Raw genomic sequence first — 20,299 nt, 5'->3', positions numbered from 1 at the left:
GAGTTTCTCCATGCAATGGCAAAGCTGTTGACAATCTCAGGAAGGGCAGTGGTAAGGAAAGAGAATAAAGCAGAACAGAATCCAAGCAAGGGACCATGAGGATCAGACCAAAGGCAAAGGTAGAAGCAAGGAGTGTCCATTCAAAAAGTATTTAGTAAGTTAAAATAAATAGGACCTTGCGAGCAACTAGATAGAAAAGGAAGGAGATGCCAGAGTCAATGAGGAACTAAGGATGACTCTTGGATTTCCAGCTTGGACAAGTGAACAGATACCCAGGCCATGTCTCTGTGAGACCAGGTCAGACCATACCCCAAAACGAACTTTCTAACTACATTGAGAGAGCCGCTCTCCCAACAAACAGGCAATCTGGAAGAAGTTCCAGAAGGGAAAGATAAAACCAAGTTTGGAAATACCTGGTAACAAGTACTGGAAATCATAATTATACACATATAAATAAAAAGACACCAGACAGGAACGGCTGTATGATGTTACTATTAAAGCCGGTTTCACTGTACACGGTAGTATTTCTACCATGTTTCAATGTTTTGCTTGTAAAATATACAAAGCTATAAAATGTATATCACATGTGTGTCTGTGTGTTTTACAACCATGCCATGTCTCAGATGAACACTTTCTGTCCGGTAGTATTTCATCAGACATAGCATTTTTAAACAATGGAAGAAATTTCAGTAAGTATGTATTTCAAATTACCTACCCAGAAGAGAGTTTGGAGTGTGTGGGCACTCATTTCTATTTCGTTTTCTAAGTTACTATTATTCCTATAATTTTAAAAATATTTTCAGCTTATAAATAATATATGCATAATTAAATAGACACAAAAATTATTAGGGAAAATAAATAGAGTTGCTGGACATATAAAGTACTACAAGTCTTGAGTAACTAAATTAAAAAATGGAGGATAAGAGATAGGAAAACTAAATCCTAAGAGGCAGATACATATGAAACCACAATTTTTGCCCAAGGACTTGGCAAACTCTGTTCCCTGAAGGTAATTCAAGAATTACAAACTGGGCTTAAGTGCAAAGCAAGAACCGGGATGCTCATTTCTACATTCCAACTGCTGCCCTAACAGAACATTGTTAAAAACTAAAGGAGAAAAAGCATTATAACCTGGAAGACACATAGGACTTTTATATCCTCTATCCGGAACTGCAATAGATCATATTCACAAACCGCTCCTGAGCTTCCAGCTTCACACTGTGGAGCACATCCATGGTCCGTGGACTACAAGATGGTTAACCTGTGTAAGATTCAGGCTGTCTTGGCTCTATCACTGGATAACTCATCCTCTGGAATGTGTGTTCCTCCTTTAGTCCATCACATTCTGTCTCAACATCTGAAACATGGGGAGGCTGGCCTAGAACATGAAGGTCCCTTCCAGCTAGGCGGCCTGTGGGGAGTCCTTCAGTATACTACTCTGAAGCACTTAAAAAGGTTATCATTATTTACCTGCCTCATGTCAAGCTCCATGGCTTGGCTGGAAGGATGGAGTCATGTAATCTTGTAGACGTCTGTATGTCCAATGCCATGTACAGGGTTTCTACTCAGTAGAATCTCAATAAAAATTTTTCAAGTATCTGCCTCTAAGGAATTCCCAATACTTTTATATTTAAAACTTTATGTAGTTAGTTACTAGCAATGTCAAAATTAAGATTCATATCTTCCAAGACCTCCTTGGAAATGGAGGATACTTAGTTCTAAGTTGGATCCCTGTCCATCATTTCTTTGCTATCAGAAATTTGGGAACTTGATTTGTTTTAAGTTTTCCCACTTACTAGTAATTCTCCCACCAGGCCCTGAAGGGCCATATTCCTAAACTATTCCCCAGAGCATCCTGGTTCCTGGAGAGTCAAAAACTCCATTTAGATTTGTCTCCAATTTTATGTTAATAGCAATAAAGAGGCTGAGCATGTTTTTTATAAATAGCACATAGTAGAGAGGTTTTAAAATTAAACACATTCTCAAAGTAACTTCTTAGAACTAGGCTTTGTCCCATCCAGTTCCTTTTCTTTCTTCATGAACCCTAGGGAATAATCCTCCCCACCCCACCATCCATTGCTTTCTGTCATGGAAAGTTAACTTCTCCCCTCCCCAGTGGGGATCCCTCTTCCTTAGCCAGCCAAGGGAGGCACCATTCAATTCTCTCTCATTATTTCTATCTGCTAATTGCTGAGCTCCCTTGCCTGAGCCAAAGGCCCTGGGGGACTGGCTGTGGTTCCTGCAAAGGAGGAGCTCTAGACTAGCTTATACAGGCAATTTCCCATACCCCAAAACTCCCTGCTCTGAGATGTTCTAGAGGAAGAGACTCTGAGCTGCCATGCCTTTCTCAGGTACCTCCCTCCCCTCAATTTCATTGAGAAGCTCCCTCTTGCCACTAACATTGGTTGAGTTCAAGTTCTACACAATTTTTTTCCACTGACTTTTGATCTTCTCTATACTTTCATTTCATTTGTGTTCCTCTAATATGAAAATTTCAAACAGAAAAACAAAAGAGTGTACAAAGCTAAGCTATAATATTTAGGGGTCCACAACTGGATAATAACAACTACAAATAAAGTAAGGTAATGATTACCACAAATACCAGGATAGTGGTCATTCTTGGGGTAAGAAGTCATTCTTAGTGTGCATAAGACCTTGTGGAAGTTTTGTGGGCTAACTAGGAAGTTCCAGGCCCTTCCTGAGTGGTGGCCCAAAAGTGTTCTCCTCATAAAATCATTATCTGTACTTTTGGGGGTCATTTTCTAAATTTGTTATAATTATAAAAATGTTGCTCTTATTAAAATATCTCATTCACTTGGACTCTACCATAAGACTAGGGAATGATAATCAACTGGATTTCTATAAAATTAGTTCTGAAAATAAACTAACAAGTCTCTGATGTTTCTGCAAGTTCTAATCACTTCATTAAATATTTCCTATCCAACTTCCATTTGCTTGCCCCTAGGCATGAATCACAGCAGATCTGCTTGAGGACACAGAGTATATCTAAGGATAGCTAAACCAGAGAAAACTGTAAGTAATGGGCAACTTAAGGACAAAAAGGCCTGAGCCATCTCCTAAAACATAATGCCCTTCTTTTCAGTCTGTTAAAGTATTTTTAAGAGTTACAATGTTCAGAGAACTGTAAAGCAGATAAAGACAATAATGATGCTGTTATTGTGACATCTGATATTCTGTATGCCAGAGGCTAAATATTTAATGTAATTCATCAGACTTAATCTGTACACCAACCCCAAGAAACAGACATTATTTATCTTAGTAATTCTCCATGGTGGATACTGCTATAAGTTCCTTAGGCCAAACTTATTCTCACCTCTGGACCTTTGTATGTACTATTTCCTCAACCTGGAATGCTTTCCCAGCTACCTTTAGGGCTGACTCTGGCTGCTTCTTCAGCTCTTAGGTGGAATATCACACATATCTTGTTTCGCAATTAGCCTTCTTTTCCCTTCTGTTACTCCCCGAATTACATTCCCCAATACACTCAGAATTCAGAAAAGCAACTGTTTGATAGATTTTTTCATTCCTGCTTTAAGTGTGGTAAAATCTTTCAAAAGTAACAAATAACCCTGATGACTGAGCTATCCTGGATTTTTTTTTTTCAATAAATACCCAACGGGATCAAGGCAATCTATTATATACATACGTGCACATAAAAATACACATAACTTATAAACACACACACCTTGCTTATTTATTTATTTTTCTACCCCCACATCCATGGTAGTGATCAGACCCAGGACCTACACAGGCTATCACTGGGCTACACTCCCAGCCCTATCTGCAAATATCTTTCAACAAGGAACCATGAAAAAAGCAAGCAATTAATACTTGGGTTTGGCCAGGAAAAAATTTCATGATAATTACTAAGAGAATAAAGAAAGTAATGGTGCCTGATCTCAAACACTAACCTGCAAGCTGGGAAGGAGAAAAGCCTGCCCTTCATGCAGAAATGAGGCCAAGGAAAACTATTTCCATATCTCAGCAACACAGCTTTATGTGGATTTTGGTTAGGTCAAGTTTTCATTGTAAACCATAAACAACAATAGAGATAACAAACAAAATCCTTCTGCCTTGAGAAAAAAGAAAGATAATAGTTCTATGCACTTAGGCCAACAGGGAAATATACACAGCAGTTCTAAAATTTATTTCATAGTTGACATTTGTGTTTAGCTTGGTTTTGTGGCTGTCTCTGCAGCTTGTGTGAACAGGGCGTTATAAATACTCTTCAGGGATCACTACCCGCCCCCCTATGACCCATAACATCAATCAAATTAGTCAGGTAGCAAAGTCATTTGGAGGGTCCTCTGTGGCCCAAGTGAACTGCAAGCAAACCGCGTGGCCACAGGAGCCATGCCATTTCCTCCTCAGTCTCTCCACTCCCACAGCCTCCAGCCTGGAGACTGTGTCCAGTCTCTCAATTTACGGGAATCCCTTGCCTGCCCTAGCACATGGGCATGCAAAGCCATATTTAGCTCAACCTACCCACAGTTCACTTCACCCAACCAGGTAAAGCCAGAACCAAGTGAGCACAAAGAAGAAAGGGTTTTCTGTCTCAAGTATCTGTCTGTGTGAAGTCAATGGCTGTTTAAAGGCTACCACTTTAGTGTCTAAGTGTCAAATTCTTTGGGTGTTTAATTTAGAGGTGGAAAACATAGCCATCTCATGTCAGCAAGTGAAATTAAAGAGGCTATGATGTTTCAAGGCAAGAAAACAAAACCACTTGAGAAAAGATACTCGTATATGTATATATATCTATGTGCATACATATATACCATATGTGCATGTGTGCGCAAACAATGTAGGTATGGCTTCCTGCCAAACCTTAAGAAAAGTTTTAAAAATTTATGATGCTGGGAAAAAGTATATGAAGACACAAATCTTAGATTTTTCTCTCAATCAATGCTAAACCACCAGAATAGGAAGGCAGATCTTTTAACACTGTATAACCCTAAGAATTAAGAGTTTAACTGAAGGTCTAAAATTAGCAATGGCTCCAACAAAATGTATCAAAACATAACTGAGTATTTGGATACCTCTAATGATATTTATAATGAGTCTCAGCACATCCCCATATCCAAACTGTGGTAATGACTTTATATTGAGATGCTATTGATTCATGTGAACCAAACAGGCAGCTAGTCTTCTTATCCCTGTTTTAAAGATGAGAAAACTGAGGCAAAGAAAGAAGAAGCAATCTCAGAATCACACAGCTGTGAAGTGGTAGAAGCCGCAATGGACTCCTGGTCTGTTTAACTCTAGATTACAGAATGAAAAGGGATGACCTCCCCCTCTGAAATGGGAAATGGGAAAGGAACAAAAACCAGATCTAGACAAAGAAAGAAAATTGGAAAGAACTCAGGGAATTTCTGGATAAGTTAAGCCTCCATGGAGTCAACATCACCTATGATGTTGACATAATTTTGGCAACATAAGACTCTTGTGTGGTTATAAATGACTGGATTTTTCACAGTATAGAAGCAGGCATCTGAAAACTTGGAAACCCAATCAGTATATTATTTATATGATGCTTAAAAACTAGTTCTCTTCATTTCAAAATAAAATCATGTGGTCTGGAGCAGGGGAGGGAGGGAAGGTTACAAAATATGCCAGAATATCCTCATCTCCACAGTCATCATTTAGTCACCTTGAAGGCTGCTACCTACTCCAAAGATGCAATACTAACTCCCTGATATTTTGGAAACCCTGTCTTTGGAACCATCTCCAAAGCCTTGCACATTTTTGTGACAAAAAGCATCATGCCAGCAGTATAACCTTGTTGCCACGTGTTTTATAGAACTAAGTCTGGGGAATATGGCTGCTGATCAAAATAGGAAGTGCTTCTTTTAGAGAAGAAAAATTTGTGATTACCAAAGAGAAAGCCTTTTCTGTGGCTTTCAAGGTGATCAGAGGAGTACAGAAAATCTGTGAGTAACAGCTGCCATAGTGGGAAATGAATACTTGCTCCACCGATCGGCAGCTGAGGAAAAACATTCATTTGGAAATGTGAGTGTCCAAAAAGATAGGGGCACCAGGCGAGGTAGCGCATCCCTATAATCCAGGCAGCTTGGGAGAGTGAGGCAAGAGGACTATGAGTTCAAAGCCAGCCTCAACAACTTAGAGAGACCCTAAGAAACTCAGTGAGACCCTGTCTCTAGATAAAATATGAAAAAGGGCTGGGGATGTGGCTCAGTGGTTAAGCACCCCTGGGTTCACAAAAAGGAAAAAGCTGGGGGCATGATACTATCACAGTGCTTGGACAGGCTCAGCATTCCCTTCACCATGAGGGAACATTTTCTAAATGACTCCGTGCTGAGTCCATCAATCAATTATACAATGGACAAACTCTTAGCTACTAAGAAATTCTTTCCTCACCTTATAGCTACCTGTCAAAGACCTAAATGCTCAAAAGAAGTCCAGCTTCTGGGCTGGGGATGTGGCTCAAGCGGTAGCGCGCTCGCCTCGCATGCGTGCAGCCCGGGTTCGATCCTCAGCACCACATACCAACAAAGATGTTGTGTCCGCCGAGAACTAAAAATAAATATTAAAAATTCTCTCTCTCTCTCTCTCTCTCTCTCTCTCTCTCTCTCTCTCTCTCCCCTCTCTCACTCTCTCTTAAAAAAAAAAAAAAAAAAAGAAGAAGTCCAGCTTCACTGGAGAACTAAAATCGAAAAGGCTGCTCTAAGAACCTGTCTTCTCATTTTGCTACCTTTCTTTAGGTGTTTCTATCTGCAGACTGACTGTGTCTTAAATGTTGACATAGGTGTCTGACATAAAAGGAAGCTGCTCAGAGGGCAGGGTGAGAATTTGGTTTCTTCTGATCTCCTGTTACGTTGCCTTTCCCATTCTCTCCACAGCCACTCTGAGCAACTTCCAATGAGGATGGTGCCCTCTGCAGCTTAAATGTGAAAAGAGATAAAACCAGGCCTGAGCTCCACAGACAGACTTCTTCAAGTGCCAATAAGAATGTCTCTTAAAGCAAATTCCTGTTCAAACAAGGTTTGTGTTTAAAGTCTAGACGGTACATCCTTCACTTCTGGCTAGCCTGTCTGATCATTTGCCATTAATGTGTTCAACTTGTAATAATTAATTTATTATGTTAGTCAAAAATATACATTCTGAATGCTAATCCTGGTCTGAATACATAAGTCAGAGTCCTGACTTCTAGGAGGAAAGATGATTGGCAGTGGTGCCCCCATGTATGTGCTCATAGGAAAGATGGCTAATAAACAAGTGCAAAAATAACTATATCTTATTATAATTTTAGAACATGATATTCATCATGAAAAAAGATAAAGGCAAGGACATAAGAATTGTTAAGAACAACTGATTAGAAAGAGCATTCAAAGAAAGCCTCTCTGAACAGATGGCATGTGAGCAGAGACCTGCATTAAGGGAAGGAGGAAGTCACAAGCATATGTAAACAAAGAACCTTCTACTCAAAGGCACAGCATGTTCCAAGACCCAGGGACAGGGAAGGATGGAGACTGGTGTGCTGGAGGAGTTATAATGAGAGAACAGAAGTGGTCCCAAAGATACCTGGAACCAACTGGTCAGGGCGTTACAAGGTTTCTGTATGGAGCCCTCACAAGTGTGAATGTGAAGCCACAGAACATCATTGACACCCACACCAGCATCCTTACAGCACCAGCCACCACTTACACTATGCTGGGCACTGCTTCCTAAAAGATCACATAAGTATCTACCTATACTAGGAGGTAGATACTGTCATGATCTAGAACCTTAACAACCTCATGGCATAACACACAGCTTGTAACAGGCAACAAGAAAAGTCCACGCGGGAGCTTATGATCTAAACCAGTGGAATGAAAGCAAACCTTACACCTTTCCCTGGCAAAGAGATAAAAATACTCACACCTACTAGGAAACTATAAAATGAGCCCTGCTAATATGTGAATGGCTGACTGTGGCTTTGTAGCAGACTCCAGCAAGTGGGTTCATGAGCACCTCCACAGGGGTCATGGACCCTTAGGTAGAAGAGGCTTGTGGAGACCCTGATCAAATGACACTGTTCCATGACATACGAGGGCACATTTTGTGTAACAAGTGATTTCAAAGTTTACACAAATATTTGAAGTATAGAGTTGACTATTTTATCTATATCTTTTTAAGTTTAATATTCACATTTTTTAAAAAATTAATTTTCTATTTGAGAAAAGGTAGATGGATTTATCTTCAGGTGGTATATGTTGGGGTATCAATATGTATTGACTCATGAATGATGGAAAGGAGCAGTCATCAGAACCAGGGGAAGAGGCCCACCCCTTGGCAAAGAAACATTTGAAGGGAGCCCCAAAAAAGCTACAGGAGCTGACCTGGTGGACAAATTCAAGGCCACTTTTGTTTACAATGTTCACTTTTTGAATTTGCACTGCTACTTAGTCTGATAGATAAAATAGAATCCCTTTGGCCTTTACTCCCCCATCTCCTGGCATGTCTTTATCATGAGTGTGACTTAATGGTCTGTCTCTCCATTACACAGGGTGAGAGAGACACAAGAACCTGGTCTCAGGGTTAGTGCAGAGACAGACAAAAGCTGTGGAATGAAACTTTCATTTCATTAAATCTAAAATATAAAGATACAGACTTAATATTGTATAGGGAAAAAATAAGCTTTGAAAATGAAAAACAACATGGATTCTGCTAAAACTAAAGAGATGATCTTCCTCCTACTGAGTATATATCTCCCCTAAAGACACAATTCTGACTCCTACTCTGGTCTCTAACATTGGACTGTAATGCACATGAGATTCTGGTGAAGTGAAACTTCATTCAGGCAAATCAAACCCATAGTTGAGTGTGACCTTAATCCCCCATTCAGAGTATGGAGAAAAATAACCTTGAAAGATGAGTAAAAGGGTAAAATCATCATTAAGCCAGGTTAAGAGAGGTGCAGTTCATTCAGAAATTACAGGCCCATTTATGAGCAAGTTCAGGCATCTAGGAGACATGCATTCAAGGTTATATTGTTTAACTATCACCATTTTCAATTTTGTGGTTTTCTAATTTATCATAAGGATCTTTTCACAGCCAAGAAAGTACAACCAAAATAAAAACAACTTTGCTGGTAATGACACAGGGACGCTCTGTGCTTCATTTTTGACCCGTATAATTGACTTTGACAGCCCAACTGGAACCTAAGCACTATATTCCACACTGCCAATGAACTGCCTTAGCAGAAAGCAAGTAAAACTGCATCCAAATGAGAATTAACAATGGAAACCTTAAAAAATGTAATTTTATATTTTAAAGCTGGGATAATTTCTACATCTTCTTCCAAAACATTCTTCATCAAATTTGGATTTGGGGCATAGCCTAATGTAAGATTATATCTAAAAATCAATGTGGATTTTGAAGAAATCACAGAAGAAAATATTCCTAAGCCTGTTATAGACATTTTTCAGTAGCTTTATTAATGAGGTACAAATTTTAAAAATTATATCAAAAGTAAAATTTTTTTTGGTCAATAATTCTACTAGAACTATTTTTGAATCACCTAGCAAGAATAATCTGGGTGAATTCTGATTCAGCAAAGACAATATTCTGCTTAATATAGTTTCCCTGCAGGGTCTGTCCAGCCTAAAACTATAATCAAAGAACTAGTTATATATCACAGTCTCAGCACTGTGGTTGCTTAGGTCAGCATTTATCTACATTCCATACAATACTAAATTCTTTGCAATGTTAATAGATGTTCTGGAGAGGAAACAAAAGACTTCTTTTGTCAAGTGATTTAAGGAAAGTTTGGATTAAAGAACATTAAACACTTCTCATAGCTGCAGGACTTCTCAGAGCCTTCAATATGTTAATACAAAACTGCTTTCCAAGTGAAGGCAAGAGTGTGTATTGTTTTCCAAAAGCATTTGATAAATGAAATGTTTCTTTCTTAAAGTATTATATCTCATAAACTATCACTTTGACAAACATGTTTTGGGAAATGCAAACCTAGATAATATCAAACTTGTATTTGTCTAAGTAGTCTATTTTCTATTTTCCCACAGCTCACTATGACCCACACCATTTGGGGAAAAAGAGTCATATTGATATGGTGGGTTATCAAAATAATAGTGCCCTTCACAAATAATTACATTTAAAAGCCACATAGCTCCTGTCCTTGAAAAATAAGTCAGTAACCTTGGTGGCTCAATTCTGAGAAGTCCCTGCATTGTGTATCTTGTGTCCAGACTGTCATAGTTCTAATCTATCTTATCCCAAAACAGTAACAATTAGTGGATGTATTATGTTAACAGATTGCTCTAAAGAAAGAAAACAGTACATTAATGTCCTCTACCAAAGCCTCCTCAAAGTGACAGACTCTGTACTTCAATTCACTAGGAAAACAAAAGCATTCTTAAGAGTAATTTATACTTAAGGCCGGATATTATATTACCAGGATGATTCAACAACACCCATTTCCTCACTTCTCCAGATTCCCAACTGGAGGACATTCCTGATCCTTGCATAAAGACACTATTTTGACTGGAGCATCTCCATTTGGTTCATGAGCCACACTCTTTGAAGATGTTTTTAAATCACCATATATATACATGTTTCATTAATCCCCAAGCCCCAGGATTTCAGAGTTGGAAGGGGCCTTCCCCCACTATAAGCCTTTCCTTTTATGGACAAGAAACTGTAGTTCAAAAAAAAAAAAAATCACTTGCTTAAAATCACACAGCTCATTAGTGGTTGAGCCTAGACTAGAACCCAGACCCTGATTGCCTACTTGCTGCTCTCATCCCTTGGCACTCAAAGGTTTGCAGCTCTCTGCAGAACTTCAGGTCAAGTTCAAGCTCCTGCTGCAAACATGACCCTTGCTATCTCTTTGAAATGATCTCCTGTCCTAAGGCAGGTCACAGCCCAGTGAACTATTTGCAGTTCACACTCAGAAGCTACTACAAATAAACATCTCAAAGGCTCAGGGAAAGAACCCTTAAGTTAGAAGACAAGACTTTGAGACATTTCAGTGTAAAGAATCTTGTTTTACCTATTGTCAAATCTCAGCAAGTAACACAGTGTCTGGGCACAAAAGGTCCTGAAAAAACCTCAGTGGGACAGTTTGCTGAACTGCAGGCAGAACCTTACATACATCTAGGAAACATTAAAATCTATATCATTAGTTAAAGGAAAGCTTATCCCTTCCCCAGGAAGTACAGGCAAAGCCTTCTTACCCAAGTTTATGAGTTTATGCCACCTAACATATCTGTTTTTGGTGCAGCCTAATGGTCATTTTTACTATTGCTATGGTTACTATGGCCAATGTAAAGAAACAGTTCCATGTAGGAGAGGGAGAAGGAGAGGGAGAGAAGGGGCTAGTTTGCAAACAGACTTGAGAAAGAACACCAGCTCTTTCAGCTAGTATTACCAAGTCTTGATTTTCTCATCTGTAAAATGAGATAGAGGCACCTTCATTAGTTTGGAAATAAGATTTTAAAAATTAATATGTGTACACAGTCACTTGGCCAACTAGAATTGATATTTAATGGCTGCTGATATTGAAAAGAATTCTGAAGCTAGGTAGGCAAGATTAGCTGTATGTACTCATCATGGGTGTCAAACAGGAGAGAGCAACATGCATGTTAGTGACTGCTGTAGACTCAGTGGTATGCTGCCCAGATTCTCATTTGAGAACTAAGGAACTCATTTCCCAGTGGCCATGGATGTACCTTTCCTGAGGGCTGCCTTGTCCAAAGATTACACCCCTCCCCAGGGGCTGCTCACATCCACTGGCTTATTGATGAAGGAAAACTAAGGCCACCCTCTGGCCTCAATTAGAGTCAATTCCCTCCTAATGGCTATCCCAGCTCGAGAGCAACTGAGGAACTGCTGAGGCCTTTGCTATAACATCACAGTTTGACTTCTCACTATTCCCAGTCGGGTTTTCCTCCCTTCCTTAGAGTACCCCAACAAACTTCCTTACATGTTAATCTCAGTCTCAATTTCCCAGAGAACTCAACCAAAGACATTATCCTTGGCCTAATTCATTGCTCAATAAAAAGTAGGAGGTATCATTCTTTTTATTGAATTTTCCAAGTAATCCACACTTGTTTTCCATAACAAGAAACTTCCTGAATTTCTTTATGGCTAACATCCCTTTATGGATGAGGAAAAGTGCCAAAGATAAAAATAACCCAAACCAATTCTATTTGTCATTTAAAGAGCTCTAAATTCTGTAATCTGGTCTCACAGTAATTTTCTCCTCCACCAAGTTACTACTTTTTTAGGTACTCTAGTTTTAAAGATATAAGGAAATGACAGATATCTATTTATAAAATACAAAGTTTAATTTATTGTGAGGGGTAATTCCATGTGATCTCAGATAGTCACAGTGATATCCAATGTTGGGGGAGGTAATAGGCCTGACCTATAGGCTCAAGCATTTAAACTGTTCAAAATCTACTGAGAGAAGACAAAACCTATGGAAAAAGTGAACCACAGAAATGGCACTGGACAAGGATGCAGAAGGCTTGGGATCTGATCTCCCCCTCTGCCAGTAGCTTCCTCTAGGATCTTAGTAAGGTCATTTGCTTTTGCTGGGTCCTATTTCCCTCATCAGCAAAACAAGGAGCTTGTATTTTATAAAGTCTAAGGTCCTTTCTATAGTAAGAAAAACTTATGATTGCTTAACCTTGCAGAGATTTTTCCAGGCAACATAAATAATAAAGATGTGGAGGGAAAGTGTAACAGCAGAGAAGAAATTAAAAGTGTCATAAATTCAAGTTACCAACTTCCCAAACGTGTATTACAGGAGAGACTATTAAGTGAATAGGAACAGATTTTATAGTTGTATTTTCCTTTTGCAAGGTTTCCATTTAAATCATTGCCCATGGCATTGATTGTCATTTCCTTAATCTGGAGTGTTTGAATATACAACTTAGCAATGCCTTGGACAAGCCATAAGTCAAAGTTAACATTTTTAAAAATTAACTATGCCCAGGTCTCTTCCTTAGGTAGTGATGTGCTGAAATATTAGCAATTATTAGAAAGAGGCTAGTGATGTCAGAGTGACATGCACTGTGATTTGCAAGTCCCCCTCTGACTAACCTCTCTGGTAGGGATATCCCAGGGTAGGTCTATAGTTATGACCCTGGTAGTGGATAGCGGGTTTAACTGGACTGACTCTTGTGATGCAGTAGAACAAGATCACCTCCTGGGGATTACATGAGTCCTCCATGTGTGAGTTATTACAAGTTCTACCTTGAAAAAAATTAATGTGTGCTGTCAGATTTTTTTTTCCTCCTTTCAGTTAGTTACCCTGAGTTTAAATTGTGGGTTATTCAGTAATGCCATCATCATACTTACTCGGCAAATCATTCTGCACATTCTGTGGATGCAAATAGAATAGATAAACATTGAGATACTCTTAAGTACACACTAGAAAGTTCTCATTTCTCAGTGGCTTTTGGTTCAAAATCCTTTGACTGAGGAAGTATTTCTCCAGCCTCTGATCAGAGACTTGCTTTGACCTTCAGAGTGGGAACTTATAGGCTCAGCTGTCTCCTCAAAGCTTTGCTTCTAATGAGAGCCATGATTGCAGATGAGTCACTGAGCAACTGAGTCTCAGTTTCTTCTTCTAGAAAGTGAAGAAAGATAATTCTCCAATCCTTATGGCTAATGGTAGGACCCAATATAAAAATCAACCTGTGAAAGCACTTTGAAAAGTACACTTGTCTGACTAAAATGGGCTATTGCTTTATTAACTAAAATCAGCTGCAGCAGTGATTTTCATAAACATAAAAATGGTTACTCCAGTTTATAACCCAAACCTCAGAGACCAGATTTTGGGATAAACCCCAGATGTCAGAATTTGGGGTAAACAGAAGCCAGCAAGACTCTATCAGTGGGCCCTCCTCTTACCCCAGAGCTGATCACCCACCCTCTCTAGGAAAGGATCTCTATCTGCTTCTAGTATTGATTGGTGATTGCAGGAGAATGAACAATGTCTTTGCCTGATTTATCTTTCAGGGACTTTTAAAAAGCACCAAATTGGATAATATCTAAAAGATGATCTGATCTTCCTCAGTGCCCACCCTCAAATGAGGAAAAGATCACCATATCATTCTAGCAGGATTCCTTTTTCTAAACATCTCCTCCTCAGATCTCATCTTTCCAGACTCTAAACCCATAATCAAAATGATTTCATTTGACAGATATGTTGCATTTCACTCTGCAGGATCTTCAGCCTTTGACAAACAAACATTCATTTTGCCAGGGAATGCTAAACAGCTACTAATGGAGTGAAACCTAAAAACCCTTCAGAAAAGAATAATGAACCTTCCTCCATCTCCAGGGGGTAATTTAGTAGGTAGATTAGGCAACACTCGATTAAGGGTAAACCTCTTTTTTCTATAGAAATATATTGTGTTTGTACAGAGGGGCTATATGAAGTGGAGGATTAGGTCACAAATCCACAGGAAAAAGCAGAAGACATTTCTCAGAAGAAATATGCAATTTACTGCACATTTGGAAAAACAAGTCATACTTTATTGGGAGCAAAGAAGAAAAACTAAAAAACTCCATGTACAACAGTTTTATTTACACAATTTCACTTGACTTCTTGGAACGTTTCTAAAAATCGGTTAGTTCCCAAATACACCACATAGGATATCTTGTCACTCCTGACAGTCCATGAGTTACTACAGAGAATAACGATTTCAACTCAAGGCTACCAGAAACTGATTGTCAAATAAGATTTTCCAAGACTGCCCAGAGGGACCTGCCATAACAAAAGTCATTTTTGGCTCGTGGGGGATTATAGTGTGAAAGAAAAACAAATGTCAAAATAAATCCCTAAGGAAAGAAAACACTTCTGTACTAAACCTCAGTCCTACTCGTCAACATTCCATGTCCTCTGCAGATTCACAAATAGTTGGGTATTTATATCTGAAAACAGGAACATAGGCAGGAAATGTGGGATGAGGCTTAGTTCACATTTCAAACTATGTGATGAGTTTATCCAAAACTTAAATGGAACTTCCCAATTTCTATATGGCAGGGTAGAAAACTGTAAAACAAACAAATAAAAATCTTGCAGTATTAATTACCATGATGTTAAGTTATTGGGAAAATTGGAACAAACATGGATTTTCTTTTCAACCTGTGTTAAGATGACCTTTATCATCTTTACATACATTGAAAACGATGACTGAAATGGAACCCCCCTAAATCACCTCACACCATGCCTACCTACAGCCATGGAAAACTAGGAACTCAATAAACACATTTTGATAATGATAAATCCCGAACTCTGCTGGTCAGGTTTCTCCTAATAGCAGTACTTAGGTAAGTGTACCATAACACATGAACATAGATCATGGTTATAGTAACAATTTTAAGTTTGGGGAACTGAAAGAGAAATGAACTTAACTCAGTGTTTTGGAGAGATGAACATATAGATATGAGGCTTTAAATGTGCTGTTTAAGATGTACAAGTTACTCTGCAAAGAAACAACTTAGGGAACCTTGGGAACCTTGTAATGAGCTATATGTTTTGCTGAAAGCTATGCATTTTTGAGGTTTATGATGTTTGTTACACTTCCTCTGTTTGCAATTTCAACTCTAATTGGAGAAGTAAAGTAAGTCCCAGCAAAAAGATAGGGACATTCAGGGTTACACACTTTGAAAAAATAAAATTGTTTCTAGCTTTTTAAATATAGTTATTTATTTATTTAGGATTCTACTAAAAGAACAAGAATAAATGAGAACATTCATTTGCTTTTTAAACTGATCACACTCGGGTTTAACCACTGGCAGAGAAGAAACTTTACAGTTCCCTGGGAACCTATAATTTGGAAACGGAAGCACACAAGAACAGACTTTAGTTTTCAGGCAATAAATTGAAGAGAATTCTGCAGACATACAACAGCAAAGGAGCATAAAACATTGGCTTGTGCATTTCTTAGAATGTTAGTTCATTAACTCGATAAGCTGCATTGGGAAAAATGCAGCCAAAATCTACAAGGATGTCCACTGGGATTTCAAATTGGCATCTTTGCTCAGCAAGAAATAGCTAGAAGTGGAAAAAAAATGCATCCCATCCTGGTAATGACAATTTAGTGTGAATCTCCAGAAAGATAGCTTGTTGAAAAATCTCCATATGGGCTCTGACGGGATACACAGAAGCCCAAAGCCCCAAGGCCAGACGTAAATATCACGCGCTATAATATGTGTCCTGGGGAAAAGTTCTGCAGAATTATACAAGAAAATCACGATCTTTCACATTCACCTTTCAGACACAACTCAACAGTAACTTGAAGAATGTTTTAATTTTTCCTCCTTATTGCCCCAAATGTTTTTAATGCTTCATTGGAAACTTTCATTGACTGAAGTATACTCTATATCTGTATTGCTCATCAGTATAAAATAGTTGCAAAGGGTTTGCTGGGCAATACTCCCAGTGGTCACTGTCTTCTGTAGTTAAAAGCTCATTACCAGTCTCTCTGGGAAAAAGCTCTAGTAACTGAACTCCACACAGGTCAGGGACTGTACTCAGCTTTTTCCTCAAACCTCATTTTATTAAACTCATCCAGGGAGGTAGAAATTATAATCCCATGTACAGATGAAGAAAGTAAGGGTCAGAGAGGTTCTCTGCCTTACTCAGGGCCCTCAGATAATAGTAACAAGGGCCAATACTTGAACTCTGAACATTTCAACTCCATAGCTCTTTATCCTTCCCTTCCTATTTTCTTTGCAATGCTCAGGGGGTCAAAAAAACCAAAAACCAAAACACACACAAAAAAAATCAAGAACACTCTCTATCCCTACAGATTGTGGGTAATTGCCTCTGATAAGCAATAACACAAGGTATTTTTTGACAAAAACAGGACTCAGGACAAATACTAACCTGTCACTATTCTTTAATTAGTCAAGTTGAACTAGCTAAAGAGCATTCTTAATTTCCTTATTTATACCTTCTGAATTCAGAGGGATCAGACTGCTGTGCAACAGGCCACAAAACAAGGCAATTTATATGCATATGTGGCTGACTGTAATCATGCAATGTTTAAAAAAATTTTGAACCAACTTTCTCAAATATCAGATTCCACATAAATGTTCACATTATATGACTTATCTTGGACAATCAGAAGGTCCCACAACCCTAGGTCCACTTTTACAGCAAAGTGCAGCCAGAGCTTAGTGGTTCCTACTACCTTGGATGAAGCATGGACTCTTTGAGTTCCTTAATTCCCCCTTTGCCCTCAATTATGCCTACCTGCTAGGGCCAACCACAACTGAAATTTTTCATTATGATTATTCTGTTGCTTTTCCTGTAATAGAGAAACATTTCCCCAAACTTTGTCTTTTTTGATAGATTGAATGATTGGTCTCAATTTTTTTACCCATCCTTGTATCTGTCCCTTTACAGTGTTCTCTGCCTGTAGAGCGAACTTTCCAAACTTGGCTCAGCCAATGAAATGGGGTAGAAATCACAGTGTCAGTTCAAGACTAGGCCTTCTGATACTCTGCATTTTTTACTCTGCTACTATCATTAGAACTTTCCTGGGTCACTGATGCTTCCTCAGCTTGAGTTACAGAATGAACGAACATATGTAAAACAGAGCTGCCCTAACTTCCCACGGATGTGCACTGAGTAGCAGAAGTGCCCAACAAGGCCACCCTCTGGAAACTGAGCTGCTTGGTCAACCTGCAAATCTGGTGGAATAAGTTACTACCACTGAGTTGGTTGTAAAGTAGTTTTGGAGTGATGGTTACATAGCATTGTGATGAAATTACTAACTGATATGTTTCTACCAAAAGTAAAAAAAAAAATGGCTGAAGGAATCAGATATTATTTTTTTCACATGTTTCACATGTTTCTTATGTTAACATTGTAGACGTTTAAGGTATTTGAGTTTGCAACTCCTGCCATAAAACTATAAACTTAAGAAAGAAATAAAGTAGGATTTGCAAAATGTTTCATATCATGACTATATATCTAGGGCTGACAGAGCTGGCCCAGTTTCTTCCTACTGCCATCATGTTCTACTTGAAACAATAAATAGCATGATCACTCTATCATTCAACTTGTTCCCAATTTCCATGCCAACTAGTTGAATCTCTTTGAGCTCTCCTTTGAAGCCTAATCCAATAGCTATTATTTTTGTAGGCAATACTTTTCCTGATATTTTTATAGTTATAATACCATTTGGTTGGTTGAAATCATAAAGCTAGGGTATCTGATCATTACAAATCACCAGTGATGAATAAATCAAATTTAGCAGGTGCCAAACGTGTAACCACCAGCCAAACAACTAACCAGACTAAATCCTAGTAGACTGACACTCAAAGGGATTAACAGGCAAACTTATAAACAGGAAGTACTTAAAACAACAGTAATGTTAAAAGTCAAGGGCCTCTAGAAAGTTCTGTTCTCAGAAGGCAATAATTACTGCATCTGAGCACATCTGCTTAACAATCCATTCAAGTGGGAGGTTCAGTCTCTATTAACCTTAACCAGAGACATTTTCATCAAAATTAATTGTGATTACTTTTTATTGCATTTGAAATGTTATCCTTTGTGTGGGGTGGTCAGGAATGCAACTAAGCAATTCCAGACCATGCTATCTTTTATGAATAGGTCTACAAGGTAGTTATCAAGGCTCCTTATGAAAATATTGCTATGTGAAAGTTCACGGGCCAAAACAAGACATTAATTTCCATAACTAGATGTGTCCTTAGAAGAGAAAAAATTACTATATATAGAAAAGACAAAGACTTTGATGCTTAATGCCTACCCAAGTATAACTATGTAAATATCCTGCATGTACTAGACAACTCTGTTTAAATGTTTCTTTCACCTTTCCCTGTGATTATAAGAATGATCATCAATACTTATTCTGAGCATAGCCTATGCCAAGTATAATTCTAAATTCCTCATATACATTTAATTTGTAGCCCTCAGAACAACTCTGCAATAGGTGTAATTATTATTCCTGTTCTACAAATGGGGAAACTGAGATGTTGGGAGGTTTAGTGACTTTCCTAAGGACACTCAGTGAATTCTAAAGATTGGAGTGAAACTCAGGCATTTTAGTTCCAGAGTTAGTTAAACAAAGATAAGGACAATGCTTACCTAACTGAAAACTGCACCCCAATCACTTGATTTATGATGTTTTGTGCCCAGATTATACCATGCTCTATCAACTTCTGTACCTTTTCCGATGGTTCTCTTTCCTGGAGGGCCTTCCCTATTACTTGTCTCTCCCATCTCAAACTCATTTGGCTCAAATTCCACCTGATCCATGAAGACTCAGTTTTCCTGCATTCCTAATTCTTCAGAAAACTCATCATCTAATGATAGTCACATACAGGTTTAAGTCCTGGGTCTGCCACTTATTAGATAAATAATTTTGAAAGTTATTTTCTCTCTCATGGTCTCCTTCTTCTAATATACCAAACGAGATAATAATTGTTCATCTACCATATAATGGCTGCAGTGAACCTCTGTAGTTTTATCTGCACAGAACCTTTTCAGATACCAGGACTTATTTTTCTCTGTGGGAGGTCATCTGTCTCCACCCTTAGCACACAGGATTTAGATGAAGCTGACCCCTTCCCCTTAGGCTCCTCATGATCACATGGCCTGAACCTGAGCTGTCAATTTATAGGTCCTAATCTCAAAAGCTTGTTAGAACTACTAGAGCTACTTTCCTTTGCCCTGGAGTGATTAAATTCTTAGGTGGTAGGCTGGCTGGTGTTGGGCATTACTTGTGGAAAGATTTCCTGAGGATCCCAGGCAACAAAAAATAAATAAATTAATGTTGACTAAATAACCTCCATCTGCCACGTGCTTCCTTGTATTTCCTACTCTGGAATAATTATTTATTTCTCTTTTGGTCAATTAAAAAGATGAACTATGAGTACATATTGAAATTATCTAACTTCTTCTATCTCCAAGGAGGAAACCTAATATATAACTGAAGAAAGACACTAATTAATAAGCAAAATTTAACATGAACAGCAGCCAAGTCGAACTCGAACTGCTCTGTTTAAAGGCACACCGGAATAAATAAAGGAACTTCAAAGCAAATGCCCTGTGTTAGCTTGAATGTTTTATTGAGCATATGGGAAGAACTCCTTTGCCAAAAATAGGGATGGTTAATGAGGAAAAATTGTTGGTTTCTGAGACAGGGATGTCACTGAGAGATAACTATATTCATGGAGAAAACAGACTAATGATCTATCTCAGAGCCTCAGAGTTTTGAGCAAAATAAAACCAGTTTTGTAAACTGTCTGAGATCAGAGGAATGCATCCTTT

At 38.5% G+C, this 20,299-nt stretch overlaps 1 protein-coding gene across 1 annotated transcript in view; it reads right to left on the bottom strand.

Annotated features, from left to right (window-relative positions):
• The window catches only part of ERC2 (ELKS/RAB6-interacting/CAST family member 2), a 908,750-nt gene that overhangs the window by 381,740 nt on the left and 506,711 nt on the right, over window positions 1–20,299 (bottom strand).

Source organism: Spermophilus citellus (assembly GCF_964194105.1).
Source record: "Spermophilus citellus genome assembly, chromosome: 3".
Classification (NCBI taxonomy): Eukaryota; Metazoa; Chordata; class Mammalia; order Rodentia; family Sciuridae; genus Spermophilus; species Spermophilus citellus.
This window is presented reverse-complemented; position numbering and strand designations above follow the sequence as displayed.